The following is a 25,586-nucleotide window of genomic DNA, read 5'->3' as shown; positions in this document are numbered from 1 at the left end:
CCTGACTTACTTCCGTAAAAAAGAATGAAGTACTGCCATTTGCAGCAACCTGGATGGACTCAGAGATGATCATAGCAAGTGAAGTAAGTCAGGTGATTCTAATGTGAAGTGTCCCCAGCCGCACTCAGAAAAACACTAACCTGCAGAATAAATGAATTCTAAGAACAGGACTTCTCAAACTTGAACATGTAGACCAATCATCTGAGGATCTTGTTAACAGGAAGGCACTGAGTCAGCAGGTCTGGAGACAGGTCTGAGAAGCTGCATTGCTAACAAACTGTCAGGTCATCTGGAAGTTGCTGGCCTGGGGAACCACTCTGAGTAGCAACGTTCTAAGAAACTGAAGTCACTGCCAGCCACTTGGATTCCCCAGTCCTGTCAGACATACCTCAAAGAGCTTAGCAAGCAAAGCGTTCAGATGCCTCAGATGACAGCGTGGTGCACAGAACATCAGCTGGGGATGTGTGGGCTGCCCACCTTCCCACCCACCTCTCCAGTTTCATTTCTTTAAAATGCTCCTCCACCAACACCCCGCTCCCACCATTCCAAAACACTTACAGTTCTCACAAACATGTGCCACATGTCACTCTTCTGTATTTTTACCAAGTTGTTCTCTCCGCCTGAAACTGTATTCCCAGGTCCCCACCTTGACCAGCACCATGGCTATTTGCTGCCTAGGCCACTCTTCATCTCTCACATGCTTTCAGCTCACCTCAAAGGCCAGCTCCCTAGAGAAGACCTCCCTGTTCCCCATCCTACCTGACTCTGCTACGATGCAGACTCATCACTCCCTCCTCCAGAATGCCAAACAGTGCCTTTCTCCCTTATGATGTATGTAATAGGTACGTGGACCATGAAGGACTCATCTATTCAGTGGGAAAAATTACTTCCTCTGCCCCGGATTTAAAAAAACAAACAAACCAAAAAAAAACAGCAAGACACTGACTACCCTAAGTTGCAAACAGTGCCAATTCAGAAATTTAAATTATCTAAACCCTTATAATGATCAAAGCTGCCAATATTATTTCAAGCCAGGTTTCCACTCCCGCACTCCCTTCTGACATACACCTCCATCCTCCCCACCGTACTCCCATCCTGCCTACTTCACTTTCCGATCCAGGGATAAGGGAAGAGATGAGGGACAGGAGAACAGCAGAGTCCTTCCTTGGCTAGCTTCACACTCTAGCCCGGCATGACAGATACTTACAGCTGCTTCATTCACGAGCACTTTTTCTTAGATTTTTATTTGTAAATAATTGGAAACTTACAGAAAAGTTGCAAGAGTAATAATACGAAGACTACTCTTTACCCAAAGTCACCTATTGTTAACATTTTGCCCATCTGCTTTACCATTCATGCTCTCTCTGTATGTACACATACAATATATAACACTTCATATGTATGATACATACATATGACATAATTTCCTTAACTACTTGGGAGTTGCACACATTATTGTCCTTTATATTTACTTCAGTGCCCATTTCCTAAGAACAAGGATATTCTCTAACGTAACGATGGTGCAGTTATCAACTTCAGTAAATTTAACATTGATCCTATACTTTTATCTCAACTTTTATAGTCCAGATTTTCATTTTGTCATTTGATCCAATAATGTCCTGTCTAGCACTTCCTGATCCAGTCCGGGATCCAATTTAGGATGAGGGAATGCATTTAGTTGTGATATGACTACAGCTGTTACACATCTTTTATGATCATGACATTTTTTTTTAAGAACACAGTCCTTTTTAAAAAAACAGAGCGCTCCTCATTAGGGGTTTGTCTCATGTTTCCTCAAGGTTTGACTCCAGCTGGGATACTACGTAAGGGATGCTGTGTGCTTCTCGGGGCGTCACATCTGGAGGTGTACGGCATCCATCTGCTCTGGCTGGCACCTTAATAGGCATCTTGGAGGTGAGCCTGCCATGGCTAGATGTCCCTCCTCTGCATTCCCCCTTCAGGGGGAAAAGCATCTGTTCTGGCAGTCACAACCCCTCCGCAGCCAATGAAGGTCCAATCCATCAACCCTAGGTTCTTCTCCATGGGGCGCCCTTCCTGGCTAAGAAAAGCCCCACACCAGCTCACCTACACCCATGGCCCTTATGTGCCCAGTGGAAAAATCACACATTCTTTGCCTGAGGAAATGGATGCCCATGTAGCAGAAATGCTCTTTTACTTTGCTGTCAACAGAGCTAGACAGCCTCTTTCATCCCCATATATTCCCTGGTTGGAATCAGACACCCTCATTCCTCCCCCAGCAGAGGAGATACATACCCAGCTCTCCAGGTAATCCAGTAACTTTTTGCAGTGAATGCTTTTATAAAGACTCTGATCCCTCAACAGGAATGCATCATCCTCTGTGTCCTGGTGCCTCAGCAGAGACTTCTGACTTTATCCTACCTGACCTCCCTCCCACCTTCCACCTCCACAACTCTGCCCATGCCTGGAAACAGAAGTCTACGGTCTTATTCATCCCTGTGTTCCAAACAGCCTAGCAAACACATGAGCCTTCCCTAACTGTTGCTGAGCTATAATGTACCTCCCACCTAGAATGCACCCTCAGACGCATTCAAAAACTCTCATCTGAAAAATGGGTCTTGCCTTATTTCCGTCTCCTTCAGTTCTTTTTTTCACTTGTTTAGTCAGAAGTTGATGCTTTAGTATTTTAGTTAATGTTTCTGTTTTCTTTTCATGTTTTGTTACCCGTAAGCTTGAAATTTTTAATATGTACCCATTTTTTATGGATCTATCATTTACATCCAACAAAATTCACACTTTTAAAGTATACAGTTCAACAGTTTTTTTAAAAAATTCAGATATCACCACTATCTAATTCCAGAACATCCGCATCTTCCCCAAAAGAAACCCTGTACCTAGTAGCGCTCACTGCCTGTTCTCCTCTCCCCTCAGGACCTAGCAGCTTCTAATCTACTTTCTGTCTCTATGAATTCTGGACATTTCACATAAATGGAATCATAAAATACATGGCCTTTTGTGACTGGCTTCTTTCACTTAGCATGTTTGGAAGGTTGATCCATGTTGTGGCAGGTATCAGTACTTCATTCCTTTTTATGGTTGAATAATAGTCCATTTTGTGGATATACCACATTTTGTTTATCCATTAATCAGGTGATGGACATTTGAGTTATTCCTACTTTTCAGCTATTATGAATAATGCTGCTAGAAACATTCACATACAAGGTTTTATGCAGATCTGTTTTTACTTCTCTTGGGCATGTACCTAGGAGCGGAACTGCTGGTAATATGGTAACTATATTCAACCTTTGGAGGAATTACCAAACTGTTTTACAAAATGGTTGCGTGATTTTACAATCTCAGCCGTATGAGGGTCCCAATTTCTCCACATCCTCGCCAACACTTATTACTGTCCACCTTTTTGACTCTAGTCATACTAGTGGTTTCTCACTGTGGTTTCCATTTGCATTTCTCTAACAACTGATGATAATGAGCATCTTTTCATGTGCCAATTGGCCGTTTGTATATTGCCTTTAAGAGAAATGTCTATTCAAATCCTTTACCCATTTTCACACTGGAATTGTTGTTGTGTAGTTCTAAGAGTTTTTTTTTGTGTGTGTGTATGTAATTCTACAAGTTCCTAGACACTAGTCCTTAACAGAAAAAGGATTTGCAAATATTTTCTCCCTTTCTGTGAGTTGTCTCTTTACTTTCTTATTGAAGAGAAAGATACTGTCCTTTGAAGGTTTTAAGTTTCATGAAGTCCAATTTATCTATTTTTTGTTTTGTTGCTTATGCTTTTGGTGTCATATCAAATAACTACTGCCTGATCCAAGTTCATGACGATTTATACCTATGTTTTCTTCTAGAAGATTTATATTTTAGCTCTTATCTTTAGATCTTTGATCCACTCTGTGTTAACTTTTGTGTATGGTGTGAGGTAGGGGTCCAACTTCATTCTTGTTCATCTGGGAATCCAGCTGTCCCAGCACAAGTTGCTGAAAAGACCGTTTTCCCCTTTTAATTGTCTTGGTACCTATGTTGAAAATCAGTTGACTATAAATCATGGGTTTCCTTCCCCTTTGCTTCTAAGAGGCAATTAATTGTACACCCAACACTTCCCACACTCAACTATCAGCAACAAAAGGAAAAAAAAAGTCTATTAAAAAAAAATGTTCTAGAAACTCACCAAGAAAGCCTACAAATATAATTAAACACATTTGAAAATGTAAAATTAGTATTATTTCTCTCAAAGTTAAACAAACATATATATAAGAACCAAAGCCACCATCTATACTGCACTCGAGTATGTAAGAATGTGTGGTGATGCAACTGGGTCTGAAAACCCAACTTTTCAAATACAGAAAGAAGACAGAAGGTCTTCAGAATGGGTTCTGTTGACATATAAGGCAGTGTGAGATTACATTCCAAGGCTACTTTACTGTCAATAACTTTTTAAACAATGGATATGACAACATACTTGGCAAAGTTAGCTTTGACGAAGTTCTCTTCCAGGAATAAATTCAGCTTGGAATACTGAATGAATTTCTCTAAAGACCACAAAATTAGGATGTGGTTTCATGAGCTGTACCACCCAACCAAGAAATTAAGTGGGACTCTTATTTCTCCATTCCTGTGTTGTGATGGCTACTGAGGTTCTGTTGAACTCCCATTTGGGAAGCAAATAAGTCTTAGAGGGACAGCCATAGAAATTAGCTTTTATGACACAATCTTGACCTTCCAAGGAATGTGTCTACCACCATTAACTTTAAATTCTCAGAATACCAACCTTCACACCATAATCTCCACATTACAATTTCTAACCAGCCCACAGACTATCATTTTACGCAGAAGACACATAAACATTCACATATATTTGACAAATGCCAGGAAAGTGTTCTCAATTTAGAAGCCAAAAATTAAAGCTATTTAAACCCTTCTCAAAAAAACACAGAACAGGAAGGTCGGTAGAGACAGCCTTCTTTCTGAGCTCCAGCCTGTCATAGAGCCCATCTGCATGTTCCCCAGCAAGGCCACCCAACAAGACCCAAGGTTGCCTTCTCCTCAGAATCACAGAATCATTTAAGACCTTAGAAATCCTAGATGCCAACCCCAATCCCTGGGGGAGCTTGAGAGAACATGACGAGTGGCCAGAAACCGGGGCCGTAATGTCCAAAAATCTGCCTTGAATGGATAAACAAACTGAGTTATGCAATGGAACTGTGCTCAGCAGTAAAAAAAGACCAGACTTTTGACAGAACCACAACATGAATGAATCTTAACATAAGTATGGTGCAGGAAAGAGGCCGGACAAAAGAGAGGGCATGCTGTATGATGCCATTTAAATATAAAATTCTAGGAAACGCACACTAATCTATAATGATGAAGCAGATCAGGGTTCCCTTGGGTAGGGGTGGCAGTGGGGTAAAGAAGGAGGGAATAGGGATTAAAAGGGGGCAGGATGAGACTTTTAGGGTGGTGAATATCTTAATTATGGTGATGATTTCACAGGTATATACATGTGTTAAAATTTACCGAAGTGTACACTTTTTAAATGTGGAGGTTATTGTATGCCAATTATATTCAATACCTCAATAAAACAATTTTAAACAACAGTAACACAAAACTACATCCACCACCTCACAACAGGGCATATTGATGTGCGAACCGGACACTGTCAAGCCCAAGACCAATTCAGTGCAGAGGAGATCCGACTTGTGCTAGTGCCACACGGAAGGAAAGCCATGACCCCAAGGACCCCAACTGTAAAAATGCCATCACTGGGTGGGTGAGGGCTTCAGCCAATTACTTTCATTCAACGATTTTCATTTTTAGAGTTCATTACTTCTCTTGACCCCAGTTTTATGAATCAAGTACAGCATCACAAATCCAACTGGCTGCAGCAGTTGGATTTTAAGAAGGTGAGGACCACAGGAAACGAAGGGATGTTAGCAAACTGTAGAGTGCTTGCCCTCTGAAAAACTGTCAGTTTCTGACCATTTTGCCACGTAAGAACACTAATCCAAAGCGGCTGGATCTTCTGAATTTTCCCCCAAAGCCAGAATTTTGTGTTTTTATGTAAAGTATACAATTTTAAAGGGTGAACCAACTAACTCAATTTTTAAAACATCGTGCAGGTTAAAACAAAAACTAGGGAGAGCAGGAGTCAGCCCATGGGCTGATGATCTGCAAATGTGGACAGAGAGGCTATGAACACAGGCTCTGGGTTCAAGACCAGCTCTATCCCTCCCTGCTCTGCAACCTCAGGTAACGTAACCTAAGATCCCATATCCTCACCAGTAAAATGGGGCTATTCATAAAGGACCTACGTCTGAGGGTTGCAGTCAAGACGAAATGTTTAACACCTAGAAAACCCCCAGTACATATCGCCAATATTATTCTCCAAATGAGAGCATGCCTCACTTCAACAGACTTCTCCAAAAATAGATTTGTCTTTTGTATTGAAGCTGCAGATGGCATGAAGCTTGGAGTGATCTTAAGAACACTGGTGAAGCAAACAGGCTTCAACAGGCCAGAGGAAGGAGACAAAACAAACCACGTCACACAGGTTCAACAGTAAACTTCTGCGTGCTGGGGAGCAAATCCTAACTCACTAAGGAAGATACAGGCAATATGCAACTCGGAAGGACTTGGAGGGATGCGAGTAGAACGTGTCAGTGTTTTATGGCAACAAAACATGGTGGGGAAGGGGGCAACGCATTACTCATGATCCTGTGCACTAATCAGACCACAAGTGAATACGACATCTAGTTTTGGAAGCCATGCTGTAGGAGACACAGTGAACGGGATACAGCCAGAGAGAGGCACCAGGACACCCAGTGGACTTGACAACGTTTCTGGAGGAAAGTAAGGCTCGGTGAAGTTAAGTACCTTACGTGAGATCATACCTGAACTGAGACGCTCCAAATCCAGAGCCACACTTCTAGACATACTTTTGGAAAACTTCATTTGGAAAAAGTTAAAACGATTTACTGTACGACTTGATAGAGCCTTTACTATGTTCCCATGCTTTACGAGCATCTTAAAACATGGACCACAACTGTGTGTCCTAAAACTTCTCTACCTTTATTTTTATTTATTTTTCACCTTTATTGTTATTATGTTTTAATCCTCTGGTCAAACTAGGGTTTCCCAAAACAGACCCAGATAACGAAGTAGGGAGAAGACCTCCTTGCTGCCCTCAAGAATCACAGGACCCCGTTATAAAGGGATTGGACTGCCACAGGCAGTGTGCAGAACAAGGGCAATGACCAGTCGTAGTCAGGAGAGCTTGCTTCCTTTCAACCAGGGGTGATGAGGGCAGTAACACACCTTAACCAGGAGGAGGACTGAAGCTTAGCACTCCTCGCTATCCAGAGCCACACAGGGCTGTGTAGACCTAGGACAGGCGCTGAAAGTTAGTGCCATTTGATAAGAAAATTCAGTGGGAAACAGTCACAGAAGCACACAGCAGGCGAGCTCCAGGATGGTTTATAGAAACAGCTCTCTGAATCTGCAAGTCAACTAACGCTAACAGCCTCCCAATGCGCAGGTCTCTGCAGATGTTTGCAAAACCAACCACAGGGATTAACACAAGGGAGATGACCACTGTGACTCTGTGTACTTTAGAGTCTGACCACACAGCCAGGAATGGCCCAACAAGCGAGGAGGGGCAGCCTGCAATGAGCACAGCTAAACAGGATCCCATATCATGCTAGTCAGAATCCCCAGACAAAAATTAACCAGGACTTGACCTCTAGCCAAACCCAGTTATGGACCTGAACAGAGCTTGCTCTCACTTCTACAACTTCCCTTGGGCTCCTCAGTACCTAGAATGACCCCCTGATCCATCATCTTCCCAACAGAACGCAAATGCCCCCCTTCCTTGGTGATGCCAGCCAGAAGTCATCTCTCCAGCCTGGAAACCCTGCAGCACTTCTGCCGCCCTCCTCTTACAATGCTTCTCAGGTACGGCCCTGGATTACTGCCTCATTTATCTACAGCACTGTGAGCTCCACGGGGGCTCAAGCGGCATCCTCATCACCTACATAGACCCCCAGCCCCAGAAAACCTTGCTCACTGCTCTGACATAAAGACACATTCAATGTATCAACAGTAGCTTCACTTAAGAGCATTATCCTAAGCAAAGTTGCCAGCTGGTGGACTTCAGGCCACATCCAGCTCACAGCCAACGTTCTATCTGGCCAGCTCACTGTTCCAAACACTCATATTAATTGCCACTATTTAAAAAGCAGGCAATTTCACATTAAAATCCTCCTCTCCAGCTTTTTATTAAAAGACAAACAAAAACAGGAATTGGCAATGCTGGGCTCCTATCTCTGCATGGCAGCAAGTTGCTGGAGGTGAGTGAGAGGACCCCTGGCGACAGGACATATACACTTACTTCCTCATCTGCCCTCATCCTCTCTGAGCTCATTTACTCACTTAGTGCTCTCTGCAGGCCTCACTCATGCTTGCTGAACACAGTAAGTAAGGGCAAACCCCTGTTGACATATCAACACACTGAGAAAATCAGCCTCTAAACGTTACATCCTTTTACTGACCCAGAGAAACACTGTGAAGTCAAGTTGCTTTAAAGTGAATTGCAACCACATTCCCATTTCCCCATAGGGTGACTTCTGTTTTGTCCTGTGTAATAAGCATGGAGTAGTTGCTGGGTTTCAACACTGCCAGGGTACACAAATGAAAGGTGACTGTGGAAAGACCAAGCAGCTAATGAGGAGTTCTGATCATAAAAAGCTAAGACTGCAGGGAGGAGAGAGATTTCCATTTATCAAAATTTAAAGGATTCTAGCAAAGAGGCAGTCATTTAACCCACATAACCCAAAACCGGAAAGGTGACACCTCACACCTTCATTAGGGTAACAACCTGCTTTGGAGAATTGCAAACCCATCTGTGACCAGCTACTAAACCCTTATGAACATAAATAAACCCCATGTTCCACTTCTGCCATCTATAAACAAGGGATCAGCAGAGTACAAACACCACTTAACACGAATGGTAGATTATTACTTCACTTGACTACTAAGTCTGAGATTTGGAATCAAAGATGATGAAATATAGGGCAGTTATAAATATTATTAAAAGCAATATTTTAAAAGCAGGAATGAAAACTCATGCAAAGATTTTATCTATTTGTTTATGAACTTGGTTTTCAACCACAAAGGTAGACTCTTCAAAACAAACCCTAAAGAACGTCGTTCTCAATTCTTGGCTCATCAGGGAATTTTACTGTAGAGACTCACCTACAAGCAAGATGCAGATACCAGTGCCAACTTCAGGGATTAAACTGGCATTCTAGTGAGGCGCTCATAAGCAGGGGATCTGGATTTTATTTCTGGTTTCACCATAATCATTGTGGGGTGAGGAGTCTGGGGGTAGCAGGGCAGGGTGTGCTTAAGCAAATTCCAAAGAAAAACACACAAAGACCATAGTTCTTCATCTATGAAATGAGGGTCATGCCTGGCCACCTTTCTGATTTCATGAGAACATTCTTCCCCAGTCATGTTTCTAAAATTCTCCCAAAGGTCATCAATGACCTAGATGCTATAAAGTCAACACACTTGGGACTTCCCTGGTGGCGCAGTGGTTAAGAATCCGCCTGCCAATGCAGGGGACACAGGTTCGAGCCCTGGTCTGGGAAGATCTCACAGGCCGCGGAGCACCTAAGCCCATGCGCCACAACTACTGAGCCTGCACTCTAGAGCCCGCAAGCCACAACTACTGAGCCCACGTGCCACAACTACTGAAGCCCATGTGCCTAGAGTCCGTGCTCCACAACAAGAGAAGCCACCGCAATGAGAAGCCCGTGCATCACAACGAAGAGTAGCCCCCACTTGCCCCAACTAGGGAAAGCCGGCATGCAGCAACGAAGACCCAAGGCAGCCAAAAATAAAAATAAAGAAATACATTTATTTTAAAATAAATAAATAAAGTCAACTGACTTTTCAGATCTCATCCTCCCCAATCTCGGCGCCGTGTGACACTCTTCGTCACCCTCCCCTGCCATTTCCAAGTTCCCTCCCTCCGTTTCGTTGCTCCTCTTTAGGCCTCTCTTCACTAACAGCTCCTTCTCTGCTCTTAAAAACATCCGTAAGCCAAGGCCCCTGCTCCTCGCATATGCTGCCCCCAGATAACTGATATACACCAGGTACTATGTGAAGAGCTTCATATACAGTATCTACTTCAGCAAATTCTCGCAACTGCTTTTTTAGCTAGATTCCATTATTATCGCCCTCCTCATTTTTCAGAAGAGGAAACAGAGGCTTAGCAATTGGCCCAAGTTATACATCATGTAAACAAGAGAGCAGGGGAGGGGTTTATAAACCAGGTCTAAATCCAGAGCCCAAATCCTTAACCTCCCTGCTCTATTTCCTCCTCCTCAGCCAGGCTTCCAAAAGCAACACGGTCTGCATGCTCAGTTTTGAATTTAATTTCTGCAGCAGAGACTGTTTGCTGCTTACTCAGTACCCATTCCCCCTTCTTCTCACCAATAGAACATTTTATCATTGGGGTGGCAATGGGCCCAGATTCAAATAAACACACAAAGCCACACACAGACATTTCCCAGCCTCCCAGTGAGATGGTCCTGGGGAGGGCCTTTTGGCTGAGGGTTTTAAACAAGGCTCAATCAGTGGGCAGGTGCATCCTTTTGCCCTTTCCTCTTTCCCATTTCCTGGAATGTGACTGTGATGGTTGGAGCAAGAGTAACCATCTTATGATAAAGAGACAACCTGAGGACAGGCACACACGAGGGATGGGAGAGCAGAAAGACACAAGGGGCCTGCCTCTCGATAACCACACAGCTGCCACAGCAGACCTGGAACACCTCTACCTGGACTTCACTTACCTGAGATAAAGATGAATCCCTATCTTGGGCTGACTGGGACTAGGATTCATATACAAATGATTTATTAAGGAAGCGTGGGCTTCTCTGGTGGCACAGTGGTTAAGAATCCGCCTACCAATGCAGGGGACACGGGTTCGAGCCCTGGTCTGGGAAGATCCCACATGCCGCGGAGCAACTAAGCCCATGCGCCACAACTACTGAGCCTGTGCTCTACAGCCCGCGTGCCACAACTACTGAAGCCCACACACCTAGAGCCTGTGCTCCGCAGTAAGAGAAGCCACTGCAATGAGAAGCCCGTGCACCACAATGAAGAGCAGCCCCCGTTCGCCACAACTAGACAAAGCCTGATTGCAGCAAAGACCCAACGCAGCCAAATAAAAAAATAAATTTTTTTAAAAAAGAAAATGCTACCAAAATAAACCCATAAGGAAGTGGGTGAAGCAAGACAGGGAAGAGAGAAAAGCTCATCAGAGTGGACTGTTAGGTACAGTTCTACAGAGGATGACTTCAGCCTGATCCTACGAGGAGCCCCGGAGTATAAACAATGCCTCCTATTTTCCCGTCCTGAGGTTGAGTTTTCATTCTTCTGTATCAGTCAGTCCCTGGTGAAGGTGGGAAACCTCAGAGACTCCCAGATACTCTGGACTCTCCATGTTTTATGGCACAGTGGGTCCTGCAGCCTGAGGGCTATCTTCCCATGATGAGCTGCGTGCTCTTGGGCTGTAGGACGCAAATGCCCCAAAACTGAGGAAGAACACATAGGGATCCCAGGGGGCCCAGGCCAAGCACTGACTGCTGCCACTACAGCATCCATTCGGTTGAAAGCTCTGCGATTTATATTTCTGTTCTGTAACAGCCAGACCTAATCCCGAGTGATGCAGATTCTTGGCTGAAGACGTCCGCATTTGCATCTCCAGCTCTAACGGCTCTCCTGAACTCCAGCCAAGAATGTAAGTGCCAGGTATGTCTCTCCACATCTGTTCATACATACCGCATCTGGCTCCTTCAAGGAGACAGGCAGCTGACATCTGCCTCATGGCCATGGTGACATGAACCAGAGTCAAACCATTCTCTGCCCCTCTCACCACCCGAAATCCTTTCCTCCTCCTAACCACTGGCAGTGATTCACGGCGCCACTACCTTCCTGGTAAATCAGGAAAGAACACTTAGATGATCTCAACGTACCTCCCTCCCTCACATCTCCCAAAGCCTGCGAGCAGGTCCTAGTGAATCTACCTTCTACGTACGGCCACCCCACCTTTAGTGCTGCCTCTGCCTTGGTTCTTAATCCTGTCATCTGACACAGGGACTCTCCTGGTAGCCTCTCTGGCTCCAGTCTCCCACTTCTCCATGAGGGGTGACCTTCTGCAACACTTGCTGACCATAGCCTTCCCCACCCAGCAGTCTTCAGAGGCCAAGATCTGAATAAAGAATAAAGAATAAAGATCTGAGCACCTGAAGCCAGCACCCAAGTGCTGGGGCCTCCAGCCACGCTTCCGGTTCCATCTCCCACCTCATCCTGTGCACCTTTAACAGCACATCTCACACTTTCTGTCACTCTGGGCTCCCCTGGAATATTACACGAGTCTGTTTATATAAATACAAAGGTGTATTTATTTTCTCATGACTTATAATAGAACTATGATAGAATACAGTTGCCCTCTCTCTCCTACAGTGTTCTCTATGCCCGCATGGAAGCATGGCCATCTTATTCACTTTTATATTCCCCCAAGGAACTAGCATCGGAAATTTAAACAGAATTATTCGATTTATAATGCTGAATCAAATTCAAGGCTATAAGGCCAAAAAATCTGTCATCACCCCCACACACACTGCTGTGTTCACTTCTTTCTAATCTCAGCTCTTAAAATGTAACCCAGACTCTGCCAGTAGCTCCAAGCACTCACCTGGACTCTCACATTCCTCCTCTTAAAATGGAGGGAGGGGCCTATCGGACATCATGAAGCTCCAGAGTGAAGAGTGACCTTGTTCAAGCCTCCCATTTACAAATAACGGTAACACTTACTCAAAGGAGGGAAATGACATGTCTCGGTTCACAAACGTGCAAACAAAATCCACACGTGGAAGCTATGGGTAAAGCATCGCCGACAGATACTGTTAGACGGGGTACCAAGTGCCAAGGCAAGGGTCGCCTGACAAGAGCTGAGGTCGCCTGGCTTTGAGCAAGTTCTTGCCCCAGCACACAGCATGTTCTGTGCTATCAGACCATGGGTCACTTCCCAATGATGACACCAGAGAAGCCAGTGGTTCGTAGGGTGCCCAGCTAAGCCCAATTCCCTACTCTTCCAGTGACATGACTCATTTCTACAGGGAACCAACCTCCAGCCACACCCAACTGCAGTGTTTGGGTGGAGCTCACTCAACCTCCCTGCTCCGCAGGTGGGCCCGTGACCCACCCTGGTCAAATACGGGATCGCCTCCCCAGGCCACAGTGCTAGGAGCCCAGGACCTCTGAGTTGGTGGGATTTAACTGGCTGGAGAAAACAGGCGGAGACATCTTCCTTCCCCTAGCCTGGCTGACAAGAGCGTGCAAACCCAGAGCTGCACACCACAGTCTGGATACCACAAAGGGAAAGGCTGCCTGAGAAAGGAGCCCAGCCACAGAGAAGCAGAGACAAAACACGGAGAAAGCAGCAAGTACAGCCCCTGAAGACACATCATTTCAGTCCCTGGGCTCCAGCCGGTAACATCAGCCAACAAATCCCTGCATGAGTGAGGCTTCCAGCTGTCTGTACCCTAAGGGATTGTGATTCATATAAAAGCCACGAAGGGAAGGCAAGAGGAACTGCTTCACGTAAACAGCCAGAAATGTATCTCACAGTAGACAAAAGGCTTTATGCTTTACAAGTAATGAGCAAAATACGATGCAAACACTTAATGTACAAAGAATATCACCAATGTGTTGAGACTAAGAGACAAAATGCATAACAGAGGCCAACAGTGACTAGATATGTAACATAAAACAGGACAGTCAACCTAAGTACACAGAGTGACTCTTGCACCTTCCCAGCATTCCCAGGTATGACAGGTAAGGCACCAGCCACACTTACACAAGAGAGCAACACAGTCCCCTCCTTCAACTCAAATGGTGTCGTTATTACACACAGACATTATTCTCACTGCCCTCTGTTTTCAGTTGAAGAACCCTTCAGAACCCAGCTCTGAATTAACCTGCTGAAGGACGGATCAAGGGAAAAAGATCAAAAGCAGGAAGACCAATCCTTGACGTGTGTAACATAAAAGAAGTTCTAAACCCTAACTGCAATGCCTTTTCAATTTGCATCTTTAAAAAGTCTGATTATATAAGAGAGTTATATCAGATCTGACTAGTAAACTGACACTGCTCCAAACGAGGACTTAAAAAGAATCAAGTCGAGGGAAGCCATCATTTAAATAAATACCTCACAACCAAACCCAAGCCAGAGTAACCACTGACATTTAATACTCTGGTATCAGTCCTAAGTGCTGAAGGTTTCTGTAATTCTAGCATAAGCTTCTCTTCAAAAAAAATTTTAAATGCCCAGGTTAAATGAAAAGCTCTTTCAAACATTCCCCCCAAACTGGAACCAGTTCAAGGCAAAGATCTAGTGATCTGAACACAGTCAAGTCACTTGAGGAAAATCATCAGGTTATCCTGCCATTCGTTCTTTTTCTCCTTTACATTCTTCCCTTAGGAGGGATCGAGGAAACACCATCCTGAATCAAAATACATGGAGAGGACCAGAGTTAGAGGGATGAGGCATTCCTCCTGCCTCGTGGTCTTGAAAGAGCGAGGGCAGATTCAGGGGTAAATGCCACAAAAACCATAATACGGTCATCCAGTTACCCTGCTGACTCCCATTCATTCATAAATGCTGTTTCGGCATCTCCTTTGGGCCAGACGCTGGTCTAGGTACTAGGGATACCTAGTGTCTTGGTGACCAAGACAGAGAGGGCCTCTATCCTCACATAGCTTAAATTTTAGAGAGGGAGACAAAGGATAAGAAAACAAACAAAAAAAAACATAGTATTGGGAATAATAACTGCTATGAAGAAGAATGAAGCATGGTGGAGGGACAAAAAGGGATGAAGCAGCTAAAGGGATCAAGGCAATACGGCAGGAAGGTCAGGGGAGGTCTCTCTGAGGTGGTGACATCTGTGCAGACACATGAGGGAAGTGAGGGTACGAGTCCTGTGGGGTGGGGGGACGAAAATTCCAGGCCAGACAACGGCTCTGGGGCAGAAATTAGCTACGTGCACAGAACTGTCAAGCAGCCCATACGGTTAGAGCTGAGCCAGCCGGGAGAGCAACACATAGGCAGGAGCCAGGTCACGTTCAACAGCAGTTCTCAATCCTGGTCGCATGTGCAGATATTCTGATCCAACTCCTCTGTGATGTATCCTGGGCACTATGGTTTTTTGTTGTTGTTTAATTCCTCTAGGTGATCTTAACGTGCAGCCAGCCAAGGCTGAGAACCCGGCTTGACAGAACGTCCTATAGGATTTTACTATAAGTGACCTGGGAATTAGTGGTCAGCATATTTAACCTCGCAGGACTGGGTGAGATCATCTAGAGAATGAACATAGGTAGAGAGGAGATGAGGGCTGAGAACAAGGCCCGGGACCAGACTAAGGTAGCAAGAAAGAGGGAGAGATAGGGAGGCCCAGAAGGTGTAGCCAGGGAGGTTCTGGAGAGCCAGCAGGGTAGGGTGTGTGCAAAGCCAGGTGAAAAAGGGACTTCACTGCTGCTTTGAATAGAGGTTAATAAAAACCCACTGTAATGTTAAAATACACACTCAATAATAGCCTTCTTTTCAAAAAAGGTATACACACAGGTGAATAAATGCAGAGGAAAAAACCTGCAAGATTACTGCACCATCGATAATAGCAGTCACGTAGAGTCAGGAAGGGGATAAAAGGAGACAAGCCTTTGCATCAATGCCTTACGTGTTCACGGAGAGACTGTAGTTACCTATTTCTTATAGAATGGAAAGTTCTTAAATGATTCTGCGGGCAGCCAGGGTGAGGGATCCCGGGGTGGGGACACTCGAGGGGACACACTCCAGCATTAAATATCACATGGAACCAAACGTCTTGGAGGGCTTTCAGATTTCCTATGACTGATCTCATATCAAGGAAGAAATCCACACAGAGCATGCCTGGCAGCCGAGGTATGCTTAGGGAGACTCTCCCTACACAGCTTCTATTTCGGATTCCAGTAGATATTTAACAAAGTCAGATGAGAGGTGTTAAAAACCTCTGCAGCTAGAAGCTGTCTTCAAGAAGACTCCAGGCAGCTTCATTTGCAGCCCTCAGTGACAAAGATTAGATCCTAAGCTACTAATTAAGAATACCTGCCTTTTTAACAAGTCCTTTCCAAACGGAGGCCGCTTCTCTTTCTTTCTTTCTTTTTTTCTGGCTGTGCCACACGGCTTGCAGGATCTTAGTTCTCCAACCAGGGATTGAACGCAGGTCCCAGCAGTGAAAGAGCGGAGTCCTAACTACTGGACCACCAGGGAATTCCCCAGTTTCTCTTTCAACACCCTTCCATGTTGCTCCTTTTTCTCACTTTATCCCAGAAGCAATTACATCCAGTAGGTTGTTGGAAGCCACCCATTCCAGCCACTAGGAGATACAAGTCACTTAATTGATTTGAAAAGGAAAGGAAGCAGAGTCAAGATGCACCATCTCAGCACCATTTACTTAAAATAAAAACTGTGAACCAGTACCTTCGGCATCACCTGTGCTCTTGTTAGAAATGCAGGATCGTGGGTAGAGAGACAGCAATCAGAGGCCAGACGGATTCCGAATCTACATTTTAACAAGATCACCACGTACTTCAGCAGTAAAGTTTGAGAAACTGCCTGAAAGCCAAGTTAGCTGATCATCATCATCTCCAGGTAAATGTTAAAAAATATATATATATATATATATATATATATATACGTATTGCCAAGACCTATCCCAACAGCAGGGATGGAGCCCTCCAATCTCATATTTTCATTCTCCTAGGTGATTCCAAGGCACAGTCAAGGTTGGGAACCAACGCCTTTAGAGGACCCACAGGTCTGAGACCTACCTGAGTAGCAAATGAACCAAAGTCAGAGGCGAATGGAACAGGGTAAGAAGAGAGATGAAGTTTAAGAGAGAACATGACAGCAAAGCAGGGCAGAGGGCTGAGTGTGTTAAAGAGACAGTCATCTCGACAACTTACTGATGTGCATTTAGTCTAGTCAGTCCTTGCACCACGATCTCCAGAAACTACTTAAAGAAGCACTCGAGGCTCTGGGCAGCGGGACAATGACGTAAACAGGGCTAGGAGGCAACAGAGCGAAGCAGCTGGCAGGACAGTGCTTTCCAGTTAACTGCACTGCTTTGGGCGTGTTCATTCTGTAAGCCTCGGTTCCCTCAAGAGTCAAACAAAGAGTTAATCGGCACCAGCCTCTCAGTGCCGCTGTGAGGAAGAAATGGGGAAATGGGGTTAAAGCTTTCGGTTGAGACCGCTAGCTACCGTTAAGCCTTCCTGTCAGTAGTAATCATTATTGTTAGTGTGACAAAGAGTTATGTGCCCCAGGACAGATAAGAATGAGTAAGGAGGATCAAAGAACTAATCCAGCCAAGAGACATTAATCTCTACTGTAGAAGGAGTAGCGGTAGTGAGATCAAAATATTCCTGTGTATCCTGTACGGGCACATGATTGGTTGGGTTTACACGCTTAACCCAGCACGAGGCAAACTTGTTCATTTACACACCCAGCGCATTGCTTCCAACCTTCTCAAACTTGTTTGTTATTTTCTAAAAGGGAAACAGAAACACTCAAGACCTGATAGGGCTGAACTGAGTATTCAAAACAAGTGGCTGGTCAGAGAACAGCCCAGAATTCATACCCGAGGAGAGTGGGGGACATTCGTGTGCCTCTAACAGGTTTGGGTAGCAGAGTAATACATTGTCAGAGGTCAGGTCAGGTTTAACTCTGGTGCTTAACTTTCAGAGGCTGCCCTCCTGTTTTCCTCCTTCTGGCTTTTCCGTCCCAGTAAACGTCTAGATGGCCCATCTGTGCCTGTCCATTAGCGTTTTGGGGATGCCTGGTGATGTTAAGCATCCCTTAACTTCACACACACCCCCAAAATGAACTGCAGGGTAAGGAAGAAGAAGAGGGAGCCTTTCTTTCTGCAGCAAAGATGAAAAAATGCTCCACAAGAGGCCCTTGAAAATGAAAGTGAGCTCAGTTCAGGAGTTTCGCTGCTTCTCCTACTGAGGGGCAGCCTCTGTGTTCTGGGAGGTTAAAAAGAAAAAATGTTTCCTTTGCCCCCTCCCTCCAAACTCTTAATGAAATCAACTTCCTTGTACTTTATAAAACAACAACAACAATTGACTGTTCTTTTGGCAAAGAGTGAAGGATCAGGTTACATCAACCTCACTTCCTCTCCTCCCCCCTCTCCATCCTCATCTTTTATCAGAAAGAATATAACTATCTTTTTGAGGATTAGGGGTCTACAAACTTCCTTTTTATGCTAAAGCAGAAAACAAATTTAAGCCCCAAGAAATAAGGCCCACCTTCTCATCTCTCTAAAAGTTATGCTAATTATTTTTAAAAGCAATGCTCCTTAGAAACAAGAGAAGGGTGTGTAGTCAGAAAGGTGGTGTGGGTGTGCTAAGAACATGACTTCATATACCACAAACGTGATAAGAATACGTTTTCCTATAAATAACATCAAAAGAGGTACTTACCGAATATTAAACCGTGAGCTCTATTAAAACCTGGGATGTGGAGCTCTCATATGAGCAACATTATCGGTTCCTTAAAAGGGATAGGAAAAAGCCCCCAAAGTAGTAGGGAGAAAGCAGAACCGGAAATAATAATTGGGGGAAAGGTAATCTAGATAACAAGATACAGGGAAAAGGGAGAAGGGCATGCCCATTCCAGGCCCTGGACAAAGCAAAAAAGCCGGCATCTTTCAAGAGTCCCAGTTTCAAAAGGAAGTTTACACTGCACTATATATATTACGTGCCAACCTCTCACTAGGGAGGGATACATCACCGTCAGCCCTGTATACATTGAGGATTCTTAAGCCTACTCCAACCCTGCAATTGCCCCAGCTCGGAACAGACACCACAGAGCGACCAGCGAGCTCTGGTTCCCAGCTCCGAACTAGATGCAAGTGGGAAATAGTCCTTGAAACTGGTGAAACAGCCCTTTCCAGGAACAACGAAGCCCACAGCTTTACCAAATAAGGCAAGTGAAAGCGAAAAGCCAAGGAAGAACAGGCTCAAGCTGTATCTTTCCTAAAACTAGCCAGCTGGATCACAGAAATTTGAGTATCCCGATTCTACCGGCATGGATTGCAAATGCAATGAGAAAATGTGAAGAAACCACAAAGGAAAGAATATTTTGCCAAAGAGAGGCCCGGAATGCACGGATCCCAGCCCGTGCAACTTTCAGGAAGTTTCAAACCCACTGGGCTGCCCAAACGTTCTCTTGTGAAACACGTAACTCAGACTGGAACAAGGCTTTGCTATGATTCAAATCCTAACTCTTTCTCAATGTCATACATGAACAGCTTCAGAGCAAACAGTTCAGATATAACATATAGTTAGACGTTATTATATCAATAGATGAGGTTATCCAATGAATTTTTTTCAAAGGAAATATTTATGAGACTACCTGCATTTAAAAAAAAAATTTATTTAACTCTATTTTCTTCTCTTCCAAAGAAGTTCCACATCCAATTTCCTCTTTTAGCCCATCTCCTTGATAGGAGAAATGGGTTGATTTTTATAAATCAACTTTTCTTTCCCCCCTATGCCATGAGTCTTTTACATGCCAGAGATGAAATTGGAGACAAAGGTTGCTAAAATAAAGGCTGGGGGTAAAAAAAATCTCTCTAGGGTTGTGATTTAGACTTTCACACTGTCTTCTGCAGCTTTTGAGACAAACCACCAGCCCAAAGAGTACGGACTTCTTACGGCAAAGGAGGCATTTTCGCTAAAGCACACACATCACTGGGAGAAGAATGACACATTCCATAAATTTTTCCAGAAAGTCTAGTATTGCTTTCACTTTCCTTGAGTCATTTAGGTTTCTGAAAGTTAATCATCTCACAGGAAAATCGAACAGATGGTAAGAAACTTTCACAGCCATGAAGGGATGCACTGAAAAGGTTAAGAGGCTCAGAGAAAATGCAATGTCCAGTCAACTGCCAGTAGCTTGAAATGCACAACGTGATTCCTCTGTGTCCACGTCCTGCTAATGCAACCTGGACAGTCACTTACCATCCTGGATCTTTTTTTTTTTTTCTTTCTTGAAGTTTGGAGATGAAAACACATATCACAATGCTACAGAGAAACACTCAAGTCTACGTCTGTCTGTAACTGCACCTCTGCTGGCGGGTGGGACACGGAGTTGGTGACTATCCATTCTCCACAGCACACAGGAGAAGTGGGTCAACTGGGCTCCCCTTGGACACAGTCAGGCTGTGGGGCTGGGGGGTTGGGTGGGGGGAGCATTGTCCTATAGACGCAGCAGGAACAGGCTTGAGGCATTAAAATAACCAGCTGTTCCTTTGGCACGTGCTGACGTTTCTGAATCAGAAAGCTTGTGTTATTTGCTAGGGGGATAGGGAACTTGCCTATCTGATAAAAATCAGAAGCGTCTATCTTTTGAATGCAGAGCTTGATTTCTGATGCTGGTTTGAGAACACTGGCAAACGCACTCCTTGGGAGTACAACTCAGGACAGGATGGGCGCTCCGGAGTCTGCAAGCCTCATGCGTGGCATAGCTTAAGAAACAGCGTCATCTACATCTGTCACTCTATTGAGACTCACACAACGTCGTGAATCTACTATACTCCAATAGAAATTTTTTTAAAAAAAGAAAAGGGGCTTCCCTGGTGGCGCAGTGGTTGAGAGTCCGCCTGCCGATGCAGGGGACACGGGTTCGTGCCCCAGTCCGGGAAGATCTCACATGCCGCAGAGCGACTGGGCCCCCATGGCTGCTGAGCCTGCATGTCCGGAGCCTGTGTTCCGCAATGGGAGAGGCCACAACAGTGAGAGGCCCGCATACCACAAAAAAAAAAAAAAGAAAAAGCCTTCCTCTATAAATTATTTTCAGTTTCCTTCACAGTTTGTGTGGACAAGAGGACATTTCAGGTCCACAGGAAAAACTGCAGGTTCCTCCAATACCAGAAAAAACCTTGGAATGACCTAGCAAAACTGGTTCTAGAGGGCACAATTTATGACCTATACTAGTTAGTCATAACCAGGGCAGCAAAAAACACGGTTCCCCCTACGGTCATTTTTTGCATTACAAATGGTGTCTGAGCATTTGGTTATTTTCAGCCCTTCATATAGTAGAGTCTGCACAAAGCAAAAATAGATGTTTGCTTCATAAAAATCTTGTAATGGGGTGGGCGTTGCCCGTTGTCCCAGACTCATTTAATACTGAGAAGGGATGGTTCCCAATATAGACTGCCACTACCAAGCTAAATTTTCCTAAACCGAGGTTTATATAGAATACGGCAAGCAACCTAAAATTATGTAAAAATGACCAATGTATACAACACTGGTCTGGGAACAACAAAGAAATCTTTCCTGGGAGTTTTGAAGCCCCCAAAACAGAGCTAACCTCACGACGTAAGACCACAGACTCACCGTCCATGTGTCTCATCCGTACAGACAGCCCCCTTAAGCAGGAACCTCATGGCCTCTCGGTAGCTCAGAAGGGACGGACACTTGACATTTCTCCTGCGCCCTACTCATGCTGCCTCAGCAAAAACACTCTGCAAGATGGCTGGGCTATCAGAACAGATCTGGGTGGCTTCTAAGTGTTTCTTAGGGGAATTACTTTGAATTTTTACCAGTACCTGAAACAGGGAGTATTTGAAACTTCTGAAATATTTCAGTTTGGTGCCTGGGGGGTGTGGGGGTTGGTTTATATCCCCAGGGTCAATACAGTTAAGTCCTAAGGGTTACGGAGTCCAGCGGTACAGAGTTTCATTAACTGCTCTGGCACGGAACGTACTGCTTGGTATTTAGAGAACCAATAAATATTTGCTGGACAAGGTGGAAATCTTCATTCTTCTTGCCTGAGGGTAGGGGCATCTTCCCAAGGGTGACACTGGTAGCCTCTCTCCAGTCCCCCTCAATCCCTCTTCCTGGCAGGAGGAAGCCCCCCTCAGGGATTGAAGGACTGGGAGAAGCTGGGCATGCTTAGTTCAGTCCCTGTGGCTTGTCCACTGAGAGGATCTGTTCTGATCCGTTCAGCCGGGGAAACTCTGTCCCTGCAAGGGGCTGGGGATAAGGACAGTCGTGGGGTACTACTAACAAGCCTGTGGGATAGCAAGGCGAAAACCACATCCTTCACTTGCAAAATCAGTGAGCTTGTAGAACCCCAGAGCAGCAAGCTCTCCGCTCTGCTCACCTATAACCTCCCTGTAATACTTGTTCTCGCTAGGATCATCAGCAAATTACATAACTATGCTGCTTTGAATAACTGGCTTGGTAATTTTTACAATGTGGGGAATTTGTGGGGTTCTCTTGTTCTGACTCCCCTTCGAAAGGGTGACATGGGTCTTAAGAAGTAGCTGGATGAGTAAATTTGAAAACCACTTCTCTGAACCATCAACCAACCAATTCCTTATTTAACTAACTTGAACCCTTATCCTTCCTCCTCACTTAATGTTATTACTGTTAAGATTCTCCATCGGGGGTCTTCCAACATATCCTAAGGGGAAAAAAGGCGTGATTTAACATTCACGATGCAGTTATAGCTAATTATCCAGTCCAGATAATATATGCTTATAAACTGCAGAGGGTGGGATGTGCTTTAAAGACAAAGCAATGAGGGCAAATAATTCCACTTAAAGTCTATGTCCAACCTCATCTTATGCAGCACCAAAAAGAACCTACCATGCCTTCTGAGAATAACACTTTTCAATTCTCTATCATTAAAACACAAACTCAAGCTCAATGCCACTGTCTAAAATGAACTTTCCTACAGAAAGGAACCTAGATCAGTAATAGACTTTCTATTAAAGGGAAACCACCAAAGAAGGACGTACTCAGTGACTGACCAATATTTCCTCTCTCTAAGCACCTCCAAGCCAAGCACCAACCTTAGTCCACAACCATTCATCCCCAAAGGAGAAAACACTTTTCCATGGAGACAGCTCTGGTCAAGTTACAGGATCAACATGATCTAATAGATGCTGATCTACTATTCTAAACATTTAAGCTATAGAATATATATAATATAGAATATATAACATTTATTATATATAATATATAAAACAAGGATTTAAAGTATATATTGATATTAGTGAGGTATCATGATCATTATTATATGAAAAAGAATGTAGAGCTCAACAAATGTTCAATTGTACTACTATTATTAAGTGTTTACAATGTTCTATTTGCTATTTAAGTACTTTGCAATATCATCTCATTTCATCATCAGAGGGACACATCCTTTAGAAGGCTGTGAGAGGTTAAGTAATCTTCCCAATATCACACAGCTGATGAGCTGTGGGCTAGAAATCAAACCCAGGCAATCTGACCCCAAGTCACATGAAGTCACTGCACAAATGGACCTTCCTCGTATCAAAATGCTCAGGTCATAACAGCCATGGAATAACATAAAATTGGTTGGGTAGAACCAAATGAAATACTTTGATAGTCAAAATTGGCAGCAACACGTGGGTCAAATTTTTGTTCTAGTCAGAACTGTAGAAGCCTCAAAATTACAAGACAAAAGATGCCTTGACCCCTTGAGTCCTACCCTCTTGATGACACTGTCAAGTTCACTGTTATCTACCTAATTTGGTCTATCTCTACACAAACCAGTAACAAGGACTCTGTGCTCACACAGACAAAATGTAAAAGGCACCAAAAAAAAAAAAAGAAAAGACTACAATAAGAAAAACTTCTTGATGTGTAGTCATTTTATAATTCTTCCGTTGTTCCTTGGAAATTACGCATTTCATTATGGCCATCAGGATAGCCATCAACGGCCAAATCTCATGCACAAATGTTGACTGGAAGATTACTAAGCACAGACATCCTTAAAGAAGGGGGATTCGAACGATGATAACTCCATAGCTGAGCCCACCGCAGAATGCAGAACCACTGGGCCAGGTTAAGTACCAAGGTCCTTTCTCATTCTAAAGATAACACAAACTCCACAATTTTAAGTGGCAAAGGAACCTAGAATAACAACTGGATTAATGCTTTTGTTGTCAGCCATGGAAATTTCTCATTTGAACAAGGAGGCCAATACACAATGGAAGGAAATTAATCAAGGAGGTCGAACTGAAATTCTCCCTCCCGTGATTTTCTGTATTTTCCGATATTGTCACTCAAAAGATGGGAAAATCGCTCTTTAAAAAAAAAAAAAAAAAAAAAAGTGGCAGAGAGAATCTATTTTCTATAGAATCTTACGTAATTAAGTTTTTAACCTCATGTCAAACAATTTAAAAAAAGAAACATGCCTACACAAAAGCTCAATTTATTCACTTACAACCTTTAAAAAGCCCAATAGCGTAAAGCATTATAGCAATCTGAAAGTAATAATTTTTCTCCTTCCGCTTGCTATAAACAAATGATGAGCCGGAAGTGAAAGGGCTGATATTCGGAGATGTGTATAGAACGTGCAGTTTCACTGGCTTTAGCTATTGGAAGAGCTTCAGGTAATAATGCTACCCCCCTTCAAGATTTTCTGTTCCGGGATATACTATCTTATGTACTAATGTAAGATTAGGGTGAGTGAGCAGAAAAAAAAACACTGTGACTTCTATCCAAACGTACTGCAGCTGGAACACCCCAATATAGATATCCTAGCATCCTTCCCAGTTCCTTTATAATATTTGTCACACTTGTAATTACAGTCTGTTCTGCTATAATGTGATAGTTGGTGAATTCAAGAAACCTGGTTTATCCAAAATGACGTTATAATGTTTTCAATGAAAATGGGTTAGAAAGGACTTGCAATCATGAAGTTGTTCTTCTGGATGAATTTCAACAGCAAAGGTATTTTTGTAGTTACAATGGACCTTGTTATTATTACAAGCTGAAAAAAAAAATCAGTTGATCCAAACTAACGAAAACCCAATGGCTTATCACAGGAGAGATCTTCAGTGACTCAGAAGATCCTCTAATATCTCCAGGTTTCTAGATTCTTGCTGTTCAGCGTGGTCCACCTGCTGCCAGCATCAGCACCCTTGCGAGTTTGCTGAAAACGCAGGACCTCAGCCCTCACTTTAAACCCACAGAATCTGCGTTTTTAACAAGACACCTAGGGGATAGCCTTGCACAGTAAATGTCAAGTAGCACAGCTGTACACTATCCAAATAAATCATAAAAGCTTGCATTAAATAAAATAACTCAGGGCCAAGGAGCAACCTGCCACTCAAACAGTGCAGCTATGTAGAGAGCTGCACAGCTAATCACATACCCAGGTCCTCATTTCAATAGTATTGTAATCAGCAGGGGGCTGCAAAGTGCAAAGCTTGGTTTCAGCTCTGACGTCTTAAGGCACAAATTCCTCTAGAGTTGACATTTTCACTTAAATATTAACCTCATTCTTAAACCACCTTCAAATAAAATCAGCAAGTATAGATCATAGCATCCTATGGCTAAGAGGTTCAACCGCTATTATCTGTTCTGGCGTCAGTCCCTCCAAAGCTAGAGACTGCCCGCCACGCTTGTTCCTTCTCAGACACAGTCTCTGTTTCTATCTTGGGAAT

At 43.9% G+C, this 25,586-nt stretch overlaps 1 protein-coding gene across 6 annotated transcripts in view; it reads right to left on the bottom strand.

The window, feature by feature from the left end:
• Nucleotides 1–25,586, bottom strand: part of ITPR1 (inositol 1,4,5-trisphosphate receptor type 1) — a 318,999-nt gene that overhangs the window by 215,626 nt on the left and 77,787 nt on the right. The window contains exon 1 of one of the 6 annotated variants that reach the window (XM_027121456.1): nt 18,580–18,958. The exons of the other annotated variants lie outside the window; for them this stretch is intronic. The gene's annotated coding sequence lies outside the window, so the exon portion shown is untranslated. Of the gene's footprint in view, nt 1–18,579; nt 18,959–25,586 lie in introns of those variants that run through there. 6 annotated transcript variants of the gene reach the window in all.

The sequence above is a fragment of the Aethalodelphis obliquidens genome, unplaced genomic scaffold, assembly GCF_003676395.1.
Source record: "Aethalodelphis obliquidens isolate GAN/ISIS:26980383/991018 unplaced genomic scaffold, ASM367639v1 scaffold22, whole genome shotgun sequence".
NCBI classification, from domain to species: Eukaryota; Metazoa; Chordata; class Mammalia; order Artiodactyla; family Delphinidae; genus Aethalodelphis; species Aethalodelphis obliquidens.
The sequence above is the reverse complement of the archived record's forward strand: the minus strand, read 5'-3'. Positions and strand labels throughout refer to the sequence as shown.